This window comes from Panthera tigris, chromosome D2 (genome assembly GCF_018350195.1).
Source record: "Panthera tigris isolate Pti1 chromosome D2, P.tigris_Pti1_mat1.1, whole genome shotgun sequence".
Lineage (NCBI taxonomy): Eukaryota > Metazoa > Chordata > Mammalia > Carnivora > Felidae > Panthera > Panthera tigris.
In genome coordinates, this window is record NC_056670.1 from 64,975,856 (window position 1) to 65,003,173 (window position 27,318).

Below are 27,318 nucleotides of genomic sequence, written 5' to 3' on the forward strand. Positions count from 1 at the left end.
AACCACGTGGTATCTGTCTTTCTCTGTATGGCTTATTTCACTTAGCATCACACTCTCCAGTTCCATCCATGTTGCTACAAAAGGCCATATTTCATTTTTTCTCATTGCCACATAGTATTCCATTGTGTATATAAACCACAATTTCTTTATCCATTCATCAGTTGATGGACATTTAGGCTCTTTCCATAATTTGGCTATTGTTGAGAGTGCTGCTATAAACATTGGGGTACAAGTGCCCGTATGCATCAGTACTCCTGTATCCCTTGGGTAAATTCCTAGCAGTGCTATTGCTGGGTCATAGGGTAGGTCTATTTTTAATTTTCTGAGGAACCTCCACACTGCTTTCCAGAGCAGCTGCACCAATTTGCATTCCCACCAACAGTGCAAGAGGATTCCCGTTTCTCCACATCCTCTCCAGCATCTATAGTCTCCTGATTTGTTCATTTTGGCCACTCTGACTGGTGTGAGGTGATATCTGAATGTGGTTTTGATTTGTATTTCCCTGATAAGGAGCGACGTTGAGCATCTTTTCATGTGCCTGTTGGCCATCCGGATGTCTTCTTTAGAGAAGTGTCTATTCATGTTTTCTGCCCATTTCTTCACTTGGTTATTTGTTTTTTGGGTGTGGAGTTTGGTGAGCTCTTTATAGATTTTGGATACTAGCCCTTTGTCCGATATGTCATTTGCAAATATCTTTTCCCATTCCGTTGGTTGCCTTTTAGTTTTGTTGGTTGTTTCCTTTGCTGTGCAGAAGCTTTTTATCTTCATAAGGTCGCAGTAATTCACTTTTGCTTTTAATTCCCTTGCCTTTGGGGATGTGTCGAGTAAGAGATTGCTACGGCTGAGGTCAGAGAGGTCTTTTCCTGCTTTCTCCTCTAAGGTTTTGATGGTTTCCTGTCTCACATTCAGGTCCTTTATCCATTTTGAGTTTATTTTTGTGAATGGTGTGAGAAAGTGGTCTAGTTTCAAGCTTCTGCATGTTGCTGTCCAGTTCTCCCAGCACCATTTGTTAAAGAGACTGTCTTGTTTCCATTGGATGCTCTTTCCTGCTTTGTCAAAGATTAGTTGGCCATACGTTTGTGGGTCTAGTTCTGGGGTTTCTATTCTATTCCATTGGTCTATGTGTCTGTTTTTGTGCCAATACCATGCTGTCTTGATGATGACAGCTTTGTAGTAGAGGCTAAAGTCTGGGATTGTGATGCCTCCTGCTTTGGTCGTCTTCTTCAAAATTACTTTGGCTATTCGGGGCCTTTTGTGGTTCCATATGAATTTTAGGACTGCTTGTTCTAGTTTCAAGAAGAATGCTGGTGCAATTTTGATTGGGATTGCATTGAATGTGTAGATAGCTTTGGGTAGTATTGACATTTTGACAATATTTATTCTTCCAATCCATGAGCAGGGAATGTCTTTCCACTTCTTTAAATCTTCTTCAATTACCTTCATAAGCTTTCTATAGTTTTCAGCATACAGATCTTTTACGTCTTTGGTTAGATTTATTCCTAGGTGTTTTATGCTTCTTGGTGCAATTGTGAATGGGATCAGTTTCTTTATTTGTCTTTCTGTTGCTTCATTGTTAGTGTATAAGAATGCAACTGATTTCTGTACATTGAATTTGTATCCTGCAACTTTGCTGAATTCATGTATCAGTTCTAGCAGACTTTTGGTGGAGTCTATCGGATTTTCCATGTATAATATCATGTCATCTGCAAAAAGCGAAAGCTTGACTTCATCTTTGCCAATTTTGATGCCTTTGATTTCCTTTTGTTGTCTGATTGCTGATGCTAGAACTTCCAGCACTATGTTAAACAACAGCGGTGAGAGTGGGCATAACAAGAACTTCTTTTTAATCCCAGTGTTAACTAAGGCCAAACTTTACTTCAAAACTTGAAAGATAAATTAACCCTTCACTTGCTTCTATTCTTATAGAAATAAGATGGACCATCAGGTGCATGTGTTGAAAGCAGTTTCACCCTCTATAAGCCACAGCAGGTTGGGTTATGAAAGACCTGTTTACTCTGACTTCCTCCCTTCTTCCGTTGGCTCCCCCAGTATAGCCCTGCTGTGTTTTTTTGGGGATAATGGGCTGGTATAAGATCTCCATATTTAATAAGTAATGACCTCTATTATTTTCAAGAAATGACAGAGAAGCAAAGAAAATAAATCACAGATAGCTTCAGAAAACACATTGCTTGGGAGAGATTAAAGAAGAAAAGAAGCACTTTCCCTGTGCCACTCTTGATTGTCCTTGTGATGTTCACTAGTCCTACCTTGGCCCAAAGCCAGTAAGTGTAGACTAGGAGATGTAAAAAGTTGACTTCAAACAAAGTAACTGCAGGGAACCTTTCTTGGCCCAGACATTAACTTCACACTAGAATAGTGAATGATTGTGAATAATACATATTGACTTTTTCTCTTGAAAAAAGACCCCACTGGGCCATAAGAAGTATTAAAATCAGCCCCATTCCAATTCTGCACATTCTCCCTTTATACAAGAATAACAACCCATTCCTGCATAGCCAAGTTAGAATTTACAGACAATTCCACTTATAAGCATTAGAGTAACTCAATATTGAAGCTACTTTGCAATGAATCTTGGAAAATTCAAAGATTCCCTTTACTCTATGAAAAAATATGGCTCTCAAAACTATGCTAATTGGTTCTGTGAGTTCAGTTTGTTATATTTGTGTAGGATTACCTACAACTTGCTTTTAGTTCATTTTACTGATCATTATTTAGGAGGGCATATTGTTTTAAGTGGTAAGTGTTAATTTCATTTGTGATCTATGTGTCTTTTTCCCCTAAAATAAATCCTTTGGTTTATAATTTCTAATATTGTCATTTTAAATATAGGATATGGAAAATGCACTGTTTGACATCATGTAGCCAGTTAGCACTGGATTTGTGACAGGCTGACAACAGGGAAGAAGAAAAGAGAATCAAACTGTCCTGACCATATCATTAGTCATATCCCAGTCTTAGCTATGAAAGGAAGAGAGGTTTCTCATGCCTAAGGGAAAACAAACAAACACCCTACTGGAGAATCCTAACTCACTGTGCAAAATGAACTCTAATATATATTTTTTCTTAATAAATTTGTTTTTACCATTACTTATTTATGGCAGAAAGGAGATAAGTATAAAACCTTTCAGGAGAACTGTCATTTCGGAATTGTTATGCTTAAGTCTAGAATCAAAATATTTGTAAACCAAACTTATGAGAGAGACCAAATATATTAGTTTCCTTATTTTTATTTTGGAGCTTAGGTGCTAGAGATCTAGGATTTCAACCAAAATAAGTTACAATTCACTTGAGGGAAATGAAAAGTCCAAAATTAAAAATAAAAAAAAAAAGAAAAAGAAAAAAAAGAAGTAGTCTTAATAGCAGGAGATTCTAATAATACCTGCTCACATTTCCACATTAACTCATGTAATATTGAATCTTTCTATATCTTTGTTTTGAGGGATACTAAGACTCATAACTGTTAATTAAGGCTTAGCAAAGCAGAAACACTGCCTATTTTAAAACAAAATAAAATAAAACAGTTACACAAAACAGTAATACATGTGCCAGAAAAATCTTCCCTATGACGTGATAAATTTCCGCCACTCTACAACAATTGCATATAAGAGGTTAGACAGTTGGTATTAGGGTTGGTTACAGAGGAGGCCTTGATAATGTGCTTTCCTCTCTTCTTGTGTGGTCTATGGTCTCTGCTGCAAGGGAAGGATGAGATATTAAAGCAAGGGGCTTTATTTTATTGAATCTGAGCCATAGGCAATTGGCTACCTGGTTCAATTGAAACTACTGCTCGTTTTGATAGTAATTATGACTACCTTGCCTGGGTGGAATCAATTTTTATAAATCTTATTATACTATACACTTATCTTTTTAAATATATGTCAGTTGTGAACATGCATGCAATCCCATGAACACTTGATCATTTCTGTCTTCTCTGATAGGCTATAAGCATCATCAGTACAAGGACCATGTATTTTTTTTCTCTTTTGTGTATCCTAACAAGCTATTCCTTTTAGTTGTGTATTGCTGTGAACCAAATTACTACAGATCCTGGTGACTTAACACTCATTTGTAAAATAATACAGACAGTAGAAACCAGTATGGCAATTACTAAATTAAAATAAAGTAAATATATACATGGAATTACTACAATGGAATATCATTTAGCTTTAAGAAGGAAGAAAATTCTGATACATGCTGCAACATGAATGATTTTGAAGAAATAATGCTAAGTGAAATAACCCAGTCACAAAAGGACAAGCAATGTATGATTCAACTTACATGAGATGCCTAGAATAGTAAGAATCATAGAGACAGAAAGTAGAATGGCAGATGTCAGGGGCTAGAGGAGAGGGAAATGGAAATTAGTGTTGAATGAGAAACTTTCAGTTGGGGAAAATGAAAAAGTTCTGAAGATGGATGATGGTGATGATTACACAATAATGCGAATATACTTAATACCATAGAATTTTACACTTAAACATGGTTAAGATGGTAACTTTTATGTTATGTGTACTTTAACACAACACACACACACACACACACACACACACACACACACACACCCCTATTACCTTATAGTTCCTGTGGGCCAGAAAGGTATATACAACTGACTGGGTCTTCTGTTTAAGGTCTCTCACAAAGTTACAACCAAGGTGGGAGCCAGGGTCAATATCTCATCTGAAGACTTAACCAGAGAAGAATGAACGTCCAAGCTCCTCTAATTGTTTGGAAAATCTGTAGCTCAAGGGGTATTGAATTGAGGGCCTCAGTTTCTAACCAACTGTTGGATATAGGCTACCTTCAGTTCCTTGCTTCAACCTTCAACCTTCAACCTTCTTCAAAATGGCATCTGGTTTCATTAAAGCATTCAGCCAAGAAGGAAATAGAGTATGCTAGTAAGGCAGATGTCCCACTCTTGTGTAATCTAATTGTGGAAATGACATCTTTCAATGTTATTCTTTTGGTTAGAACAAAGTTATTTAAGGGGAAAAGATCATAAAAGGTCATAAATGTCAAGAGATAGGAAACACCAAGGCCTCAAACTGGGAAGGTAAATGCTTGGAATGGAAAGTAACTCCAAAAAGAGGCGGGACTCTGGGAACCTATACAATGACAGGAAGTCAGAGCAAAACAGAAGGCTAACCCTGAGTCGTTGTCAGGAAAGCTGAAATTATAGTCTGAGATTGTGTCAGAGTGACCCTCCAGAAGGAAGACAATTATGTTGTTTCAGAAAATAATGATCTACTTTCTGGGCTAGAGGATGCCTGTAACCTAAGAGCAATGCCAGGATGGTATCCACATTTAAGTTCCAATCCAGGTCAAACGCTCTACATTTTGGCAGATGTGTTCTCATGCAGCTCTTTGAGGTAAAACTGAGGTTGTGTATTTCTCTAATTTCTTTCTCTAATTTCTCTACACGAGAATGGGGATGTGATCCAAGTAGATTGTCTGATAGGCTGCTCTGAGTTTAAAAGTTTGATTGCAAAACAATCCCCAAGTCAATCAACTTCCCGTCTTCTTTGTCAGTAAGATTCGGAAAATACAGTTTTGAACCAAGGTCATGGAAGCTGATCGGGACTTGCAAGCTGAGGCTCTGTTTTTCTGATTCTTGGAAAAATAAACTTATGGAAGATCCATGTAGACTCTTTGATTAGGAAGCTTATTTGGGGGGAATGGGTGAGATTGTGAGTTGGAGTAGAGAGAGAAGAATTTGTTTCTGTTTTCATGGAGAGTCATTATTTTGTCATTATTGTGCTTTTCATAGTAAGATGCTCACTAATTGAAAAGCAATGAAAAAAAAAGAAATGGACAAAAAAATGTCACTTGATAAAGTAGAAAAGGGCACAGAGGAAAAGAATGGAGTGCAAAAAGCCTTTTCCGACTTAATCTGAAGCAGTTCCCTCCAATGTTCTAAATGGTTATTATTTGTTCTAAGTGACAACAACTCCATATTCCAGAAAACCATTTGCCTTTAGTTTAGCACTGTGTGAAACCAAGAATGGCATTATTCCTCTGAGTCAACCCCCTTCCCCAACTATGTGAATATGGAATATATGAATGTTTATTTGCAAGATAATGCTCAAAAATTGCAGGTACATATATATATATGCAAATTGAACACATATTTAAAAATACTGAAGAATTTTCATAGTTCCATTTTGTTGACTCTGAATACAAAGTCAGTTTATAAAGTAACCATAATTCACTTTCCCTAACTTATCACATACCATCATTATTGTAAGGTAAAATGACACTTGGGTGTTTCAACCTAGTTATAACTTTTTTAGGAATAAGGGTGGGTAGACATAGAAGGAGATGTTCCTACTGGATTGACTTCCTTGACTCAATTGAGCTTTTTCACTTAACATAAAAACATGTAGTTGGTTGTATAATCCTTCCAGTGAAGTTCTTCTCTCTCTCCCTCCCCTGGGCCCTCCCTTCCTTCTTTCCAGTTGTGAAATTCTGACTAGCATGAGGATGGATACCTCAGACATCCCCTGAGAATCATGAATACAAACAACTATGATCTAGCTGAGCCTTATCTTTCATCAAAAACAAGTAAGTTTGTTTCCAGCTTATTTTGCTGCTTCCAAATGCATTATAGCTCAAGTAATCCTGCATGGGAAAAAAGTGCAAAATACAAATTAATTTTGAAGACTTATAATAAAGAACCCAATATGTTAACCAATATGAAGCTCTTCTGATAAAAATGGTATAAATACCCTACCTTGTTTGCTCTGCCTTTTTTAGTCTACTCTTCCAAAAGCTACACATATAAAAGCAATAACTATTGTCCATCTTTCCATAACTTACACTATTCCTTACTGGTTTGAATGCATTGTTCTTTCTAGAAAGGTCACTATTTCCAGTGTTACAAATATGCTCTTTTTATTTTTATTTTTTTTAACGTTTATTTTTGAGACAGAGAGAGACAGAGCATGAATGGAGGGAGGGTCAGAGAGAGAGGGAGACACAGAATCAGAAGCAGGATCCAGGCTCTGAGCTGTCAGCACAGAGCCCAACATGGGGCTAGAACCCAGGAACCATGAGATCATGACCTGAGCAGAAGTTGGATGCTTAACCAACTGAGGAGCCCAGGCACCCCTTTCTTATTTCTTTTTGAAATACTCTGAACTTGCTTATCACTATTAGCATGCACTTGAGACATGAAATCTTCAAAAAAAATTTTTGGCTTTCAAACTTTCCAGGAGGATCTCTCAGCACACCAAGATTAGCTTTCTGAAATCCTTCCTTCAGCAACCAGCGACTCCAGGAGCCTTCCTTCTTGTTGCTCAGATTTACCTGACAATTACTGGGGAAACTCTTCATAAAACAAATGCTTGAATGTAGCCTAGCATGTTGTGCCTGCCAGTGTATGATTTGGCTTTCAAAATCTACCTCTTCCTCATTCTTTGCTTAACTTATTATTCATCTGTCTTAAACACTTCTAAAGATCTTCTTGTACATTTTTCTAGACCCCAGCCTCTAGAAGGCACAAGCTGTGCATAATCCTTGAGTTTGGCAGAAACCTCTGGTTCCATTCACTTCCTGTAGAGGAAGAATGAAACTATTGTTCACACAAAAATATGTTATGGCCAGTAGCCTGTTTTTTTATGGCCCCCCAAAAGAAATACAATGAAACACGCTAGTGAAAGGTCCAAAATGCCTTACTCTTATTTTCAGACACTCAAATTGGATGGCTTATTGCATATGAGTTCCATTATACTGTTTTATTGTAAAGGATGAACTCTTTTGGAAAAAATAAATGTGTTATAAATTTAAATAAACTCTGATACCCTCAGTTTTATTTTCTTAAATCTGGTATTTTTAGTGATGATTTGACATACTGTAGTGCATATACTTAATTCAATAAAAAAACAATGTTTTTCCAAAACCAGTGATAGAAATGGTTTAGAGCAAATATGTATGCAAATTTAATTTTATGTTTAATTTAAAATACTACCTGGAAAGGTAAGAACTCAGAAACACACATACATAATCATGTTTTCCTTACTATCTTCATAGAAAACTAAAAGTTTGTGACTTGTATGTATAATTAATATATACTTATAATTATATAAAATTATATGCTATTTATATTATGCAAAATTATATTACATTATTAATATAATTACATGTTATATACAGTTATATAGATATATAAATATCTTTTCACTTGAACTTAGAGATTCATTCCCTATTTTATACAAAAATATAGTACATACCTGAAGAACAGCTTACTTTTAAGTAATGACTCATTGCTGCCAGCAAAGTTCTACCAATTATTACATTATTCCTTTTTCCCCTCACACTTAACCTTCTGTACTCTACTTTACAATTCTGGAACTGAGACTACAAACTATATCTCTCCTTCATTAGATGACTTCCTCTTAAGTCCCATTAAAAAAAAAAAGACACAAAAGGAAGACAGGAGGAAGGAAGCAGGAATTATTCCTTCCTATTTTGTTTGCTATTTCTGTCAGCAATAATCTTTCACCCAAGAATCAATCGACAGTGTTATATGTTCCAGTTTCTTTTGTTATTTTCCAAACTATCCTTCCTGTGCTTCTTCAAAGCTAGCAGAACCATCTGAATGTGGTTTTTGGAAATGGTTGGTTGGTTACTTGGTACTAAATGCTGGCTGTTTTCTAAGAGAACATAGGAAACTGACAGTCCATGGCATGCAGTTTCATCACAGTGAAGTAAGATATCACCTGTTGATTATGGCAAAGAACCTATAGAGAGGTTGTACTGGGCATTGCATTTGACTGTTACAGTAATGATGATGGCTATGAGGGCTACAAGATAGCTAATGTTCATTGCACTGGAGCATTTTCTGAAAGAAATGTTAAGCTCTGAGATCAGCTCATTGTCAAAGCAACAGCTTTGAATTTCATTGGTGGCTGGAAACTAATATCATATTTCTTATAACCATAGAAAACATCTGTGAAAAAGCCACATCTTATTATATGGGTTACATAATTACCAGATAATGTGATGTGAGGATATAAAACCTCTTTTATGAATCTATCTCTCTGTGTATGTTATATACAGTTGGCTTTAGCCTCAGAAATACACAATTTTGTAACACAATATATGCGTCATTGATCCCTTCTGGTGGCATTTCCAAGCCTTTCTGTTTGGTAAAAGAGCTGTCAGCAATCATAGTTATATGTTGATTTGTTGATGGTGAAAAAAAAAAAAGTGCTAGGCTGACCTATATATATCCAGAGTCCAATTTAATTTAGCAAAATTTGGTGTCCTTCACATAAAACAAAATGTTTATCATGTTTCTATTTTTCTGTCTTGGAAAATAAGTAAACTAAATGGGTTAACAAAGCTGAGCTGTCTGATACTCCAATCTCTGGGAAATTGAAATGTGTAACACCACAGATGTTGTTTCATTTGGAAGACTTATTGGCTTCAGGCATTTAGAAGAATGCTTCTGAAATCATTAGCTGGTCACTAAAGCTAACCTAGCCAAAACTTCAGTGGCCACACACAACAAAGAATGCAGACTTCATATTTAGATCATGGAAGTCACTAAATAAATAACAACAATAAGCTCTGGAGAAGGGAGAGAATCTGGTTTCCAAGGGTTGCCATATTGTATGAGGTAAAATGTCCAGTTTTCAACAACAAGATGAAGTAGGCAGAGAAACTAGAAAATATGGCCCACACACAAAAAAACAAAATCAGTCAATAGAAACTGTCTCTGAAGAGACCCGAACATTGGGCTTACTAGATAAATCAACTATTTTCAGTAAGTTCAGATAACTAAAGGAAATCACATCTGAATAACTAACATTCTTTTAGTTTAGTATGGGTTTAGTTTAGTGTAAGAATGATGTCTTGGGTGCCTGGCGGCTCAGTCAGTTAAGTGGCTGACTAATGGTTTGGCTCAGGTCATGATTTCACAGTTTGTGAGATGAAGCCCCACATTGGGCTCTGTGTTGACAGCATGAAGCCTTCTTGGGATTCTTTATCTGCCTCTATCTCTGCCCCTCTCATGTTCTGTCTCTCAAAATAAATAAATTAAAAAAAAAAAGAATGATGTCTTGACTAATAGAGACTTACTAAATAGGTGAATTTTTTTTAAATGATTCAAATAAAAATTATGGAGTTGAAAAGTCAATAGTGAAATGAAAAGTTCAATGGAGGTCTCAAAGGCAGATTTGCACAGTCAAGAAAACAAAAATCGGTGAACTTGAATGTAGCTCAATTGAGATTATCTGGTTCAAGGAACAAAAAGAATAACACAATGAAGGAAAATGAAAAGAGCCTCAGAGACTGAAGGATGTCATAAAACATACTAATATCTGTATAAGGGAATCCCAAGAGGAGAGGAAAGAAAGGGGCAGGAAGAATATTTGAAGTCCTAATGGCAAACTGTTCCCCAAATTGATGGAAAATATTAATACAGACAACCAAGTTCAGCAAACTCCACATGGGATAAAGCCATATAAATCCTCACCTAGATACATCATAATCTGCCGTCATCAAAATCCATGCAGTCCAGAAGTCAATGGGATGACATATTCAACACGATGAAAGGAAAACACTCTCACCCAAGAATTCTGTACCCAGTAAAACAATACCAAAATAGAAACTGAATTAGATATTCCTGGTTATATAAGAACTGACAGAATCTGTTGCTAGTAGATGTGCAAAAAAAAAAAAAAAAAAAAAAAAAAAAAAAAAAAAAAAAAAAAAAAAACAAGACAATCTTGTCTATATTGTCTATATTTGACTATCTGTAGTCATATCTCCTTGTCAAGTAGTATCTGCTTGTCAAATATATTCCCCTTATCAGGATATCAGTTGTTCATACTCTCTCTTTTCTAATATCTGGCTTATCTTTTGAATTTTTTGCATTGCTTTGTTATAATCACTCCTTCCCTTGAGTGCTGAGGAGAAATGATTCTCTTGTCTGTAAGCTGCCATAAAATGTTCCTTGCATCATTTTTATATATGAGTTTTCTATCTCCTCAGTCATAATGTGTGGTAGTCAGTTTAAGACCATGCATTTTATTATGAGAATCTAAAACTTTAGATTTGGAGAACCAGCAAAAGCTAATAAAGCAATCCACTTCAAGACCCATTTTGTACATTGACAGCTGAGATCCCAGGAGATATTTTTCAAATCCATACAAATATCATTCTTGGGGCACCTGGGTGGCTCAATCAGTTAAGTGTCTGACTCTTGATTTTGGCTCAGGTCATGATGTCATTGTTCGTGAATTCAAGCCCCACATCAGGCTTTGTGCTGACAGTGCAGAGCCTGCTTGGGATCCTTACTCTCCCTGTCTCTCTGCCCCTCCCCCACTCATGCTCTCTATGTCAAAATAAATAAACTTAAAAAAATATCATTCTCCTGCCTTGTAATATAAGGGCTCTTTTTAACAGTGAAACTATGCACTTGGGTAGTCTAGGCATCTCAAGTCAGTAGCTTGCAGACATTTTGTTGACCAGCATTTTATTTGTTTTTTTTTTGACACAATATTTTAAAATCAGAAGACCTCATATAAAAACTATGTAGAAACAATTGAGAGATCCTATAAATTTTAGGCCTGTGTTCCATATACAATAGGTTGTTGCTTTTATTTCTTCCAAGAGCTCAATGACACCTGACATATTTTATTTAAAAAAAATCCAAAAATCCAAACCTTTTCTGTATACATTCTGATTCTTGTAGACAGTTATATTTGTGAAACAAACCTTGGTATAGTATCATATACTTTAATGAACATTTTAATATATGCTATAGGAGAACTAAGAAAATACAGAACTGGAATACACATACACAAAAACATATTTACATATACATATACATGCATACACATATACAGGTTAAGCTATCTGAGGTTTTTCCATAAATCAAATAGTTGCAGAGAAACACAGTGGCTAAGAGGTCTCCGAGTTAAATAGCCTACTTCAGATCCCAGTTTCACCACTTAGCAGCTATGTAATATTGGGGAAATTACTTATTGAGATGTAGTTTCATTTATAAAGCAAACACAACTGCATTTTTTGGAAAAATTAAAGAAGAGGTATGAAAACTATTAGCAAAGTGCTTGATAAATGTTAATTATGGAGATTTACTCCAGGCTGGGGGCTGGGACCAAGGTCTCCTAACTTCTAGTGCAGAAATTTTCCTATATTGTATCCCTGTCACACCTGCCGTTTCTTAGTTGCTTTCCTCATTCCCTATCTCTGTTGTTTCGCTAACTAAAAGCTTCATGGAGTAGGGAGATTCTGAAATGTCTTATATCCAAGAACTTAATGAGCAACTGAACATTTTCAGCACTTGTGATAACCAAATCTACCCCCAAAGATTTGTATATGGGAAATCTCATAATTGCCTTGTGTGGGCAGGGCTCACTGAATCATATTTAGTTTGATCTTGAATAGGACTAGATGGTTTTACGTCTAATTAGCCATGACTGTTAAAGAATAAAAAAAAAGAGGATAATCAAATTTCATGGTTTACTAGGTAAATCAATGGCTGTAGAAGTGCAGATGATGGCCTTTTCAAATGTTGCTAAGAGCCTTACACAATTCATTGGCCACCTAAGTGGGTAGTTTTACCTCTGCTAAATCAATAATGTGCAAAATTTACCTGTACCCCAAATCCAAATTACTCAACCTCATGTCTGGGGACAGCCACACTTCACATTCTCAATGTTCTTTCTTGTTTCTCCAGTTTCAAGTATTTAACCCTGAATTTTGCAACATACCATTGATGATTGTATGACCAAATATTGCATAAGAAAACCCACGCAGTGAGCAGAGATATTTTTTTTCTTTAGAAAGGAATTCCTAATGCCTCTGGGGCCTCATGAATAAAAGTGTCTAGAATAAGCATGGCAATATTTTAGTTTGTACTTTGGCTCACCTGGCTCACAATGACATGATGTAACCATTGAAACTAAAAACAAAAATAGCACCACACCAAGCAAAAAGAATATATATATAAGATGAAAAAAGAGAAATAGAGCTGGAGACTGCAAATATAAGAAATATTTCAAACTCGTAGTGAACAAACTTCAGAATCTCTATAGGGAAGAGTCCAGAAATCTGCCACCATAATGTAAAACTTTTGAGAACTTTTTGAGAGTTGAGGAAACACACAGAGGAAGCATACTATTGGAATCATTTCAGCAATAGATCTTACCATGTAGGAGGTATCATAGGGACTTCAAAGTTATGGAACCAACCCATTAGGAGTGTGTACATTATTAAGCTCTTTATATGTAATAACAGCAGATACTAATGATTAAGTATTAAAATGAGTAATGCAAATGATAAATGCCATACTAATTCAGTGATAAAGATCTAATAGTAAATCAGAATAATCTGTAAAAGGAGGTAACATAATTTGAAACAGGTCTTAAAGTTTCATAAGTTATTAAAGGATGAACAGAAGATAGGATTTTCCATGTAAATATGGAGAATATGGATAAATGGAGAGAGATGGTAATAATACATTGTGGGTGATGAGAAAGATATGAATTATGAATAAATGGGAATATAGAATTCTTGAGTGTCCTGTTTCCAAAAGTATTCCTAGTAGAAATACCTTCTCAGTGGAAATCTCTGGATCCAGTTTACAGTGTACCCAGTGTGAAATTGACTGAGATATTTGACCCACAAAAATCTCCTCCTTTTACTGAAACAGTTCTACTTTGGGTCTAACATGATAGAAAACAGAATGAAGCCCTTGAAACAGCAACCAAAACCTTCACCTAAGTGCAGGCCAAAGTGATAAAACCAGAACAAAGATAAAAACAGAGATTTAGGAACCTCTGTATATCTCTAGCTGGAAATCAGAAGAGCCCCTCTGTGAAAATGTACATTTGAAGGAATATCAACCCATAAGACTTAGCATAGTAAATTATTATTGAAATAGTAACTAAAAACTTCCATAATTTTAGTAGTCCAAAATTCAGAATACTATTCTTTCTCAGAATTTTTGGTTACTTTTAATAATTCTCTTGCTATATCCTAGATAGGTGGAAAAATTGATACATCCTCCTCCCCTTCCTCTATTTTATAAAATCAGAGAAATTTTTGCTCTTTCTCTTTCCATCTACAGATTCAGTCAGTACCACTCATTCACATGGTTCTGGAATTGTTGTCAGTGGTGAGATGGCAGTTGAGGTAGTGACGTGTGGACATGCATATATTTATCTGCTGAAGAAATTGCTTGGATTCTTAGTGGCAAATGGAGGCATTTGTTATTGGGAGAGGCTCTGGTAGCTATATCCTGCCTACTTCCTATAACAAGGCTTCATTTCTCTTGGCATTAAAAAGGTACTGTCAGCTTTTATCCCAAATGCTAATCTAATGGCCAGAGGAAGGCTACACATTGGGATAAGAGGCAAAGTCCAGTACATAAGAAGTCTGAATTGCGAAGACTCGAGAGAGAAGCAGGAGACAGGGAGGTTAGAGAACCGGTAAAGCAAAGATCATAGTGGTAACTGAGATGGGGTAGCCCTCAAATGTTTTGAAGAGGAGAAATTCCTTGAATGCTCTCTGACCTTCAGGATCTACCACCGCCCCCCATGACCATCCTCAATCCACACAGTTTCCCGATGTGCATGTTGTGGTTGGGGTTTTCTTCATCCATACATTTTGTTTTGTTTTTTCACCTTTTAGGACAATATAGTTTCTTATTCAGTGAAGGGACCTACAACGTTTCTAGGGTTATGGAGTATGAGAAGGAATATGTAGTTTTGTTTATTTCAAAATTGATTCAAGATTGAATTAGAACTCCCAGGTGAGTTTTTCAGAGGTGTATCTCCCTCAAATGATTTCACTTTGTTAGGATGTAATTTCACTCTCCAATTAGCATTTACCCCCCCTGTATTGAATGTCTCATACAGTGTTCAGTTAATGTTACCTCAGCCTTTCCACCTATTATTAAAGGACTTCCCCCTCTTTTTATTATGAACCAATGTTCTGACTAATCAGATTCTCCAGAATGATTTTACTAAAGGTCATATTTTCTGAGGGAGATACACGTGATACATTTAGGGTTCTTGCCAACCTGTTATTATTGTATTCCATTGACTAATTGCCCAGGACTCATTGCCAGCCTCTTCAAACACATACTCAATTATGCTCTCTGTATCCCTGAAACTGTTCTCAGAGTTTCTATGTACTTAAAATTACCCATGACTGTATCACTTCTGCTGGAGGACAAATGTACTGATACATGTTCTTCCTCTTTTTACTGAGAACTTACTTTTTGCCTAGAACCGGGTTGTGTGTTATGGAGGATATAATGATTAACCACATAAGAATACTGCCCTCAACAGATATGCAGGCTTGTGGGAAAGAAGGGAACTGATATTTTTGAATCGTTGACTACTTAGCATGCAAAGTTATTGATACATATTATTTAAAATTCACCATGATCAAAAATCTCAACATAACTCAGACGACAGAAGAAGGTTCAGAGAAGTTCCATGATTTTTCAAAATCATAGACTTATCATTCATAGAGTTGACTGTTACTTAGATCTGCCTGACTCCTATCTCCATGTTCTTTCAACTATATTATATGTTTTCAAGTAAATAAGATACCAGGCAATAACGTCATTACTTATATGGGATAGAAAAAGATCAGAAGAGAAATCATCTAAATATTTCCCTGTTCATATTTGTATACCCAATGCCTGGCGTGGTACCTGGCCTAAAGCAGGGAATTGATAGATACCTATTTAGTGAATGTTCCTCTTTAATGTGATGAAAGGAGAAAGGAGGGTTTACAAAGGCTTCTGAAAGAAGTAGAATTTGAGCTTGGTTTTAAAGAATGGACAGACTCAAATCAGGAACTGAAAAAATAGATGAGATTTCGTGGAATGTGGACTAAAATGAAAAAAGGCATTGAGATGTGAAATTGTAAATTGAGTTTGAAGAACAGTGAATAATCAAGTCCAAGTGAATGGAAGGTGTTACAAGTGGTAGAGTAAGTAAAATCCTTGCGTTAAAGGGACTCAAAATTGACAGTGCAGTAGTAGACATTTGCCTATTTATGCATAAATCAGAAAATAAATATTCTGTGGCCAAAAGATATTACTCAAAATGAAGTAACTCCATGAAATCCCTGTACAACAACCTTGGCAATTTCTTCGTGGAAGTAGAGGTGTTGTTTGAATTTGTCTATTGTAATATTCCTCTGAAGACTTGTACTTTTTATTCAAAAACAAAAGGGGATTTTATATTGTGTTTGTCATATAATATATGAATATGTGAGCAATTCGTTCATATATTCCTGTGTGCCTTACCATAATAACAGTTTCCCAGAATACTAATAAATCATATTATCCAGTAAGGTAGGTCACATTTATCCTGTAGCATAATGTATCCTGTGGCAAAATGCTGTAGAGTACAGGTGTATCGTTTTGAGTACAACCTTACTAAGTGTTCAATTATTTCTATATCATACCCATAGGGGCAAAAGTGTAATATAAATAACAAAACAACATAAGACATTTATTATAATTGTAGAGAAAAATTCATATCAGAAATGTAAAGAGCTATTTGAAATAATTCTGTGGATTCGCAAAATCAGGACTGAAAATAGCAGGGTGGAAAACCTTTTGAGTGGTATTTCCTCTCCAGGAGATTCAGTTTTAAGGATCAAACTCAGGGCAGCATCATCCAAGCTACAAAGCAAAAATATCAGTTGGCCACTGGGACAGAAAGGAACACGGTCTGACAGGATGGCCCCTTTCCTGGGTATTTATTCTCTCCTACACACTTGAATTTCCCTTAGATTCCTCTCTGTATTAGTTGACATTACTGTTGTAACAAATTAACACAAAGTTAGTGCTTTAAATAATGTATATGTATAATCTTACAGTTCTGGAGCTAAGGAAGTCTTATGAGTCTTATAAAGTAAAATGAAACTGTCAGCAGAGATATGTTCTCTCTGAAAGTTCTAGGGAGCCTTATACTTTGTATAAGATTGTAGAGGCTGCCCACATCCCTGGACTCTTGCCCTCATCATCAGACATTCCATTGTCACAGCTCCTTCTCAGACTCTCCTGCTTCCTTCTTAAAGGGCCCTTGTGATTACATTGGATCTACCTGGATAATCCAAGCTAACCTCCCATTTATAAATCCTTAATTTAGCCACATTTTCAAAGTTCCTTCTGCCCTGTAAGGTCACACATTCAAAAATTCTGGGGATGAGCACACGCACATTGTTGGCAGCGTCACGAGGGGGATCATTCTGCCTATGACACTTTCCATGTCACTGGCAGAAATAAAATGCCCAGAGAGACTCTGTGAAAAAGTCTTATTACCTTCAATCCTGCTTTTCCTTCCCTTTTGAAGTATAGGTTGGTTTTACTACCTAAATAAGCCTTTGATTCATTCTTTAGAAACCATTCATGGAGGCTGCTCACCTAAGGGCAAAATCGGAGGTTCAATCATGAAACCAAAATGCCTACTATGGAAAGGATAAAGTCCAAATCATATTAATTTAGTAGCTGAAAATCACTAGGCTATCTGGCTCTTGCATGGTATGAAAGCACATTTATTAACCACCTACTTTGTGATCAGCACTGCTGAAAGTTCAATGGAAAAGACGCTGCCCTCCATGAACACGCATTCTTATAAAGTGAGAAAGACAAAATGGTACACTGTGTCTGTTGCAAAAAAAAAAAAAAAAGAAAACAGGAAAAGGAAAAGTATGATTTGTGTGAGTATAGAATAGGGAACAAACACTGCATCTAATTATTTTATAAAATACTGATAGTCCCTCTCTTTCTCTTTCTCTCTCCACATATGTAAAAATATATATTTGGTTTTTTGTAATATTTATAAGTATTTACTTATTTTTATTTATGTAAATATATATTTCCCTCATCTAGACAAGGCCAGTATTTTATCTCCAGTCTTTGTTGTTGAGGCAGAGAAGCTAAATAATCCCAGGTTATAAAACTAAAGATGATGAAGCAGGATTAAAAAATGATCATATGATTATTAATTTATCATTCCATCTTCTATCAAAAAAGAGAAAATATAAAAATACGAAAACAAAGAATACCATAAACAGAAATATGTTAATTCTTAAATCTTGTAAAATATAGCAGTGAGCAAATTATGCTGGCCCACATCCAATTACAAATTCAAATCTGGTTGAGTTTAATATTTGATTATGAATCAGACAACCCTATTAATACAGATACAATTTAAACTTTAAAATTAAATATTCATGTCCCTTAAGCAACCCTCTTCCTTTCTTTTCTCTACATTATCTCACATTTCAGCCAGAAGGAGCAATGAAATACTCCTCAGACATATCAGCATTTGTCTACACTGAGTGATGTGACTCAGACTTGGGTGCCACCACATGAGTTCAGCTCTGAGCATTTCCCTAGTGCCAGAGAGGAGGGAGACCCCTTGGGCAGCTTTTTCATATTTTCATGGTCTTTCCTTTGTTTGATCATCTGATCCTTTAAAATAAATAACAGATAACTTAAAAAAGGTAAACTAGGTACCTAATGTACTGTATACACAACTGAGTTACATATAGTGAAGTGAAACATGCTGCTATCTGGGCATAAGGGAAGATAAATATACATGCATCCACATTCTCTGTAACTTGACCTCTTTTTTTTTTTTTCATTTCTACTGAAATTTCCTATCATTGCAAATGATCATGACCTTGCCTACTACCCTTTACTGTTTTCTTGTCAAGAGCTAATCTAATCTTTAAATGGATTGGTGAAAAATATTTTATGCTATAATAGTCCACTGATGTTTAGAGTTTCAGAGTTTTTAATATTTTCTAGAGACCATGAAAGTGTACGTCTAGGAAAAATCACAGCTATGCTCTAAGACTGTTGTGGAGATTAAGTAGGACAGAGTATATAGAGTGCCCAGCCAAGGTTGAATAGAGGTAGTCATGAGACTGCTATGAAGTAGCAAGTTAAGAAGTTCATGAGCAAGCCTACTGAATGACCTTAACTTCCTGACTTCCTGTCGCAATTAATTTTAGTTCTCCAGCATGCTGGAGACCCAATAGCACAAGGGTTAAGACTTGTGAAGTTGGACTGCCTGCCCTTGAATCACAGCTCAACTATTTACTATACTTTTTAACTTTTCTAAACCTCAGTTTCCTTATACATTAACTGGGTTATAATAATTACCCCTATACATCAGACTGCTGTGAAGATTTTTTTTTTTAAAAGAAAGAGAATATGTGTAAAGTATTTCAGAATAGTGACTGGTACATGAAAAGTGTTTAGGAAATTTTTAAAGTTTACTTATTTTGAGAGAGGGAGAGAGAAAGAGAAAAAGTGAGAGACAGAAGGAGAGAAAGAGAGAGAGAACATGTGCAAGCCGGGGAAGGGCAGAGAGAGAGGGGGAGAGAGAATCCCAAGCAGGCTCCATGCTGTTAGCATGAAGACCAATGTGGATTTTGATCTCTCAGTTCATGAGGTCATGACCTGAGTTGAAATCAAAAGTCAGATGCTTAACCAACTGAACCACCCAGGCACCATAGTGCTTAGGAAATTTTGAGTGATGTTAACAACTAGTGATTTGCCAAGGTGTCTGATTTACGTATCTCCCCAGAATGCCAAGGGACGACTATTCACGTGGTGAATGCCAGCATGGTGACAACAGGCTCCAGATTTTATAACTTCTAGTCTCTACAATTGGTTTTAAACTACTGTCTGTCCTGTAGTATCTTTCAAAATGTGCAGAAACTAATCATAAACAGCACAAATGCTGTTACACTTCTTCCTGACTCACAACAACCAAGACCAATAAATCCCAACACTACTTCTGAGTTCTGGAAAGTGCTTAGGATGCTTCTCAGTGTAGATCTGGACCACCACTGTATTAGTTCACTGTTGCAGCTATAACAAACTGGCACAAAATTTTGGGCTTTAAATGACCTAAATCTATTCTCTTACTGTTCTGGAAAAGAGAAACTCAATTTAATGGGGCTAATACCAAAGTAGTAGATGGCTATCCCCCTATATAAGGATACTGGTGATTATATTTAGTACTTATTCAAATAATCCTAGATAATCTCTTCAATTCAAAATCCTTAACTTACTCCCATCTGCAAAATCTCTTTTTCCATATAACGTAACATTGGAACAGGTTCCAGAGTGTAGAATCTGCGGAATATGTAGAATCTGGAGAACTTTATGGGCTTTTATTTAGTCTGCCATAACCATGATTAATTGATAAGAGGCAGTGTATGAGATTCAGAAGAAATGAACTTGGTGGAATCAAGATGACAAATTTGAGTAGGAAGAGAACAAAGAATGACTGATGTTTCCTGTAGCATCTGCTCCTGTTGTGAACACTCGTCTTCATTATCCCAGCAAGATGATTTGTAAGAACATAAAGTTAGCTCATTTTCAAAATTTGTCAATGTAAAAGCTCAGATAATAAAATATTTAGATTCATACAGGTGCTGAAGTAAAATTGACAGGAGAATTTATCTTTACAACTGAGTGCTGGAGGAAAGAATGCAGAGAATGGGTTAGCATTTTCCTTTAATATGTGGAGGAATGCCACTCTATTTCTTCAACCACTTACGGGGAGATTAATAAAACCTCAATGAGATAATTATAGAACAAAAAAGAACTAACCACATTAGATTTTGGGTAACTTGTTTTGAGGGTATAACCTTGAGGTAAGACCCTTGATTTGAACACAAGGGAAAGAGAAAATACTGTCTTATTTTTCTCCAAATTAAAATTTTATTATTTTCAGGTGTGAAACTAAGCTGTGGTACAAGCAATGGAAGGGTCTATGTTACTCATGGAGAAAAGAGTTCTGGGTGACTTCTTGATGACCCTCTTCAGTTTAGTATTCACAACTTCCAACTTCCAGCATTTCAACATGAACACATTTAATTTGAACCAAGATTATGAGGTGGGAAACTTGACAGATACTCACTAATTGTTATTTGGATAAGTAGAAAGTGGGGGCTTGTTATAGCTTACATTCCTATAGCCAGTTTCTCTTTACAGTATCTGCCCATTTCAGAATGGTCCCCTGATTTAAAGGATTGAAGATATGGAAGTCATTGTTTTGATTCTGAACCTATGACATTTAAGTGAATCATGTGTAGGCACTGAATTTAAGTTAAGATAATTGCCTTATCTCATATAGGAATTTGGAAATCTCTAAGAGGTTTTGATAGAACATATCTTTGTACATATCTGGACATGTCTAGATTGGCAAAATTTACATTTAAGAATTGAAGGTACAGTAAGAATTAGTCCAAAAAGAATGGAAGAGAAGGATGGGGTGCATGGATGAGGACAAAAAGACGTTATATCCAAAGTCACCAGAAAAAAAAAACAAACACATTTTCCACCAGGATCTATTTTCTTTCTAATGCTTGGCTGTATTCTTCATCAGTAACACTGACCATGAAGAAGCTGGACAGAAGGAAACACAGCTTGTTAAGGCCATTATTTGACTGTTTCTTCTTTTTTTTGTTTTTCTCTTTTTCACTCTTTCTTTTTTTCTTTCCTTCCTTCCTTCTTTCCTTCCTTTTTTCCTTCCTTCCTTCCTTCTTTCTTTTTTGAACCACACCTTGCCTTTTTTTCAACACTGCTATGTTGGTAATTCTTCAAATGGCATCTAAAAGTTATTAGGATACTCTACTCTTCACTAGCTCTATGTTTTAGATATGAACCTAGCTTCCTAATGAGAGTTATTTCTTTAACTAAAAAGGTTTACATAACTTGTATTCAGGTTAGTACGTGAGATTAGCTTTTTCTACTGGACTAACTTGCTGTTACCCCAGTATTTCCATAGGCAATGGGAAACATACAATTAACACATACTTTTACCATAACTGTCTTTCTTGAACTTTTCCACCTCTTCATTATCCCTATTCTTTAAAGAGCATCTATCACACAAATGGCTGTCAAAAGAAAGTTGGAGTAGCAATACTTAGATCAAATAAACTAGGCTTTTTCATTCTTGTATTGTTTTTATCCTGCTTTAGTATTAGGGTAGTACTGGCCTCACGGAATGATATGAATGTGTTCCTGTTATTCAATTGTTTGTAAGATTTTGATAAAGATTGTCATTCTTTTTTTTTAATGTTTGGTAAAATTCACCAATGAAACATGTGGTCTTGGGCTTTTCTGTGTTGGGAGATTTTTGATTCCTAATTCATCTTTCATTCTTGTTATTGTTCTAAGAAGGCTTCCTATTTCTTGGATTCAAGATCCTTAATTCAATTATATCACTTGTGCATTTTTTATGAATTATCTGCTGTTTATAAGTTATATGATTTGTTAGTGTATAATTGTTTATAGTAATCTGTTTTCACACTGTGTATTTCTGTAGTTATCTCTTGTATCATTTTCTCTTCTATGTCTCATCTTGCTTTTTGAGTCTTCTTTTTTCCCCCTTAGTTAATGAGTTAAAGCATTACCAATTTTGTTTATTTTAATTTTTTTGGAGTGACTGGTCATTACTTTCAATATGATGTTATTGTTTATTCTGGTATCTATTTTATTTGTTTCTGATTTTTCTTTGTTATTTACTTCCTTTACTAAATTTCAGCTAAGTTTCTTCTTTCTCTAATCCTTTGAAGAGTAATGTTGTTTACTTGAACTTTGTTTTTCTTAATACAAGCACTTATACTATAAATTTCACTCTAATATCTGCTTTTACTGCATCCCATAGGTATTGGAATATTGTATTTTGTTTTGTTTTGAGACACATTTTGATCTGCTGCTTAATTTCTTATTTGGCCCATTGCTTGTACAGTAGTGTGTTGTTTAATATTTACATATTTAATATTTACATTGTGGATTTTCAAGCTTTGTTTTATTGTTGATCTTTAGTTTTGTACCATTGTGGTTAGAAAATATACTTGATATGATTTCAGTCTTCTTAAATTTGTAATAGTTGTTATATCTCTTTTTATGATTCAACAAGGGAATTCTTATGCGTGTACTTGAAGAAAATATGTATTCTCTTTTTATTGGATGGAATGTTTTATATATATCTTTTAGAACCATATATTCTGAAGTGTGCTTCAAGTAAAAAATGTTCTTGTTGAAAACAATAATAATAACTTTGGAGGTATTAATTTAAAATAAAGCATATCAGAGGGGAAGTGAGGGGATAGGGGAAATTGGTGAAGGGGAATTAAGAATTCACTTATTAGGGTGCATGGGTGGCTCAGTCAGTTAAATGTCTGGCTCTTGATTTTGCCTCAGGTCATGATCTCACAGTTCACGGGATCAAATGCCGCATAGGGCTTTGCACTGACAGCAGAACCTGCTTGGGATTCTCTCTCTCTTTCCCTCTCTGCCCCTTCCCTACTCTCTCTCTTCCTCTCTCTCTCTCTCTCTCTCTCTCTCTCTCTAAGTAAATAAAATTAAATAAAATAGAGTTCATTGATCATGATAAGCACTGAGTAATGATGTATAGAATTGTTGAATCACTATATTGTACACATGAAACTAATAGAACACTGTATGTTAACTATACTGAAATTAAAATTAAAAATACTTACTAAAAACAAATAAGGAGCATCCTGGCTAACTCTTACATAAACCATAAGATAAATATTAATATTTACATTTTACAAATGGATGGATGGAAACCCAGATTAGTACATGAGTTTAATGCTAAGTAACATGCTTGGAATATTAATTTAGGACAGCCAAGGGTCACAAAGCTATTTATAGGGCACCATTCTTTTTCTCCCTCTTCCTCAAAGACAAGCAATCATTCTCAGATCTTTTGCTTATCCCTGACGATAGGCACTGAATGTGGATTTATCTTCTGTGCTAAGAGTGTTTATGTTTTATTTGAGCAGTTCCTTCAAGTCATTGTGAAATACTCCCAGCCACACCCCAGAAATTAATGGACATGTGAATCCTATTTTGGAAAAAAATACATATACCTTAAAGGTAAAGACTTCTCTTGGCTGTGTGTGTATATGTATGTATATATACACACCCGCACACACACATAGTGTGGGTGATATAAGACATAGCTCTGTTTTTATTTCTAAAGCTGTTTACTAATGATTTAATCTTCTCAACTTGCTAAAATTAATTTTCTCCAGCTTTACTAGTCCCAAGTAGCTTCCAGAACACAGGCAGTGTTAACACATATCTGGACACTGAAGTTGAAAACTGAATGACCTATAGTACCTAAACATAAGATCTTAAACAGGAACAAGGTGTGAGTTGTTGAAATGTAGAAAAATCCTCACATTTTTCCTTGAAGAATTTCTTATTATTACCTTTTGAACTAAAATAACATTTAGCACTGGTTGAGAATTTAACAAAAACCATACTGAAAAAATGACATGCAGTATTTAGCTTAATCCTCATTATAATTCTTGGTAGACTATAATTGTTCCCATTTGTCATGTTTTAGAATGAATAGTAAGATTAAGAGATTGCCAAAAGTCGCTGACTTTATAATGGTTGGACGTCACACTGAAGTTTATCTGAGTGATGCATTTAACCACTGTATTATACTAATTTAAAAATAGTAAAAAATAAATTTCCCAACTGCTCCAACTCTACCCTGTCTCTTGCCATTCAAGTAATAACTAAAGCATAGCCAACTTGTTCACTTAGCTTAGCCTTGTTCTGGTCTTAAGAATAGATGACTAGAAGCAATGATAAAATAAACAGTAAAAATGAAAAAGCAGAAAGAGAAAAAAAAAGGTTTTAGGTCCAAACAGGACAAAATGATAATAGATGCAATCAGACCACAGGTCTTTAGTCATATATCCTACTTTGAGGAAGATTATGGTAGGTAACTTTATAGTAACATTTCTCTCCCAACTACTACATTCTCCTATCCCAGTCCATGAGTGTCCATTTGTTGGCACTTCTTTTTCTTTCTTATCCTTTAAGCCAGTCGATGTTTGTTTCAACTTATTGTTGACACACATGATCTTAGTATGCCTTCTTCTTACTCAGGTGATTCCTCCTTATCCTCCCTTGGTTCTTCCCATTTTTTTATGTTCCATTTTCTCATTTCTTTCTGTCCTATTTTTCTGTATCCTTTCCTCCCTTCCTCTCTTCCCATGCAGTTAAGTCAAGAGAATACAATAGGTTTGAAAAAATGGACCTATTTCTTTTTATGCCTTCCTCTCAAAAACACACCTGATATCCTAGTTTCTGTGATAAGAAAGCATTTGTGAGAATGGTATAGATCCTTTAATCTCAACTGAGAATCACTTCTGACAAGATCTTGAGAGATTGGAGCGTCAATAACTACCCTCTTTTACCCATTCTACACCTTCTGACTCACCATGTCAAGGAATTTCCTTGCAGCCTAATCTAAGCCAAGGTTCCTGGTGAGCTCATTGACTATTGTTCACCAGAACAGAAAATATTGAGTGCTGGTCACCACCTTCTCTTGCAAAAAAGCCCTAGACATGCAGTCATTTTTTTCATTTCTACTCCATTCTAGGTTCTTGAATTGATCTGAATATGTCTATGTCTGTTACCTTTGCTGGAGTTCCATTCTGACAATTGTTTAATAATTGTGAGGGCGCTCTTCAATCGTTCTCTACAGTTTCAAGGATACTTGAGGATAGAGTTTCCCACAGGCATGGATACTATCTTCATTCATGCAATCCCAATCTGTACCTCCTCCACATGATTTCTAGAATGCTTGATGAAAAAAAATATCCTGCCTGAGCACTCTGGTCCCAGTCTCAATTTAGTAACAATAAAGATCGATTGCTAGGAACCCTACTTATGGGTTTATGAAATTAAAAACCCTTATTTCATTACTGCCTACACAAAACTGGAGATCCCTTGAGAATGATAAAGGATCTCTATTACCTTTGTTAAATATTGCATGACCATAAGAAACTAGAGATAAAGAGGAAAGGCTTAATTTTAAGATATGAAAACAAGCAAGTCATTGTTTCTAGTTTGAGTGTGAAATGAGAACTGGAGAATGTGTTATTAAATAAATATATATTTTAAGAGTCATTATATTTCTTTAAGAAAATAATTGACTAGGTTATCTAATCACTGACTGGGTTATATGTCAACTAAGGGTAAAAGCATTTTCTCTTTGAGATGAACAAATGAGGATGTAGGGAAAGCAAGGCAGAGACTGAGAAGTTGACTAATTGGCTAACTGAGGACATAGGATGAGAAGGAGGGAGAAAGAGCATGCAAGCAAGAGTTGCTGTCTTGAAAGCAGCAATATGTGAAATGATGTCTATAAAAGAAATTATGAAGCAGCCATTGCAAGTTAAATAATGATGTTTAGTTATTGAAAAACTGCATTTCTATGCATCTTTTCCCAGCTCCCACTACACTTTTATATCCTAAAGAAAACAAAGGGGAAAACATTCACTTTGCAGTTTTCATTATAGGTATTAGTCTTTGCTTGCTTTAACTTTTGTCCAGAGATCTCAAATTCCTTTCCTTAGAACTTTGCAAGGTCCCATTTATAGAGGTAAAGACCCAGACTATCTGTTTTATTAATTATGCAATTAAAGCCAAAGGAGTTGTTTCTCTGCAGATGAAAAGAACATAAAGGACACACTTATCAGTTATCTACCAAACATCTCTGCAGATGGGTACCTAACCCTCACTTCAACCACATTATGACCATTCTTCCATTCTTTAAGACTATATTCTTGGGGCGCCTGGGTGGCTCAGTCGGTTAAGCGTCTGACTTGGGTTCAGGTCATGATCTCGCTGTCCGTGATTTTGAGCCCCGCGCCCGGCTCTATGCTGACAGCTCAGAGCCTGGAGCCCCTTTCAGATTCTGTGTCTCCCTCTCTCTCTGACCCTCCCCCGTTCATGCTCTGTCTCTCTCTGTCTCAAAAATAAATAAACGTTAAAAAAAATAAAAGACTATATTGTTCAAGACAATATCTGTCTACATGTGGTAAAAAAACTAAAAATAGCTCACACTAAAAAAAAAGTAAAAAAACATGAAAAAATTGGAAGCACTCAATCAGTATACAATACATAATTGTATGTGTGCGCACATATGTACACACATACGTGTATGTGTGTGCATCATAACTCGGGATGACACTTTTCTTCTGGAGAAAACCTACATCTAAGTCTTTTATTTATTATCACTACTATGAGGTTTATAAAGCCAAAGCTGAAATGTAGGTAGTTCTCCATGTGTATATCTGATGGTCTGGTTGATTTTGACATTGAAGTTCTACTTTTTGCTATTTATATATTTGCTATTCTATATTGTGTATGGTCATTAAAAACTATTATAGATGCACCTTTTCAGGGTTTTTCAAAGAAAAAATAGTCTTATCTACTTTTTT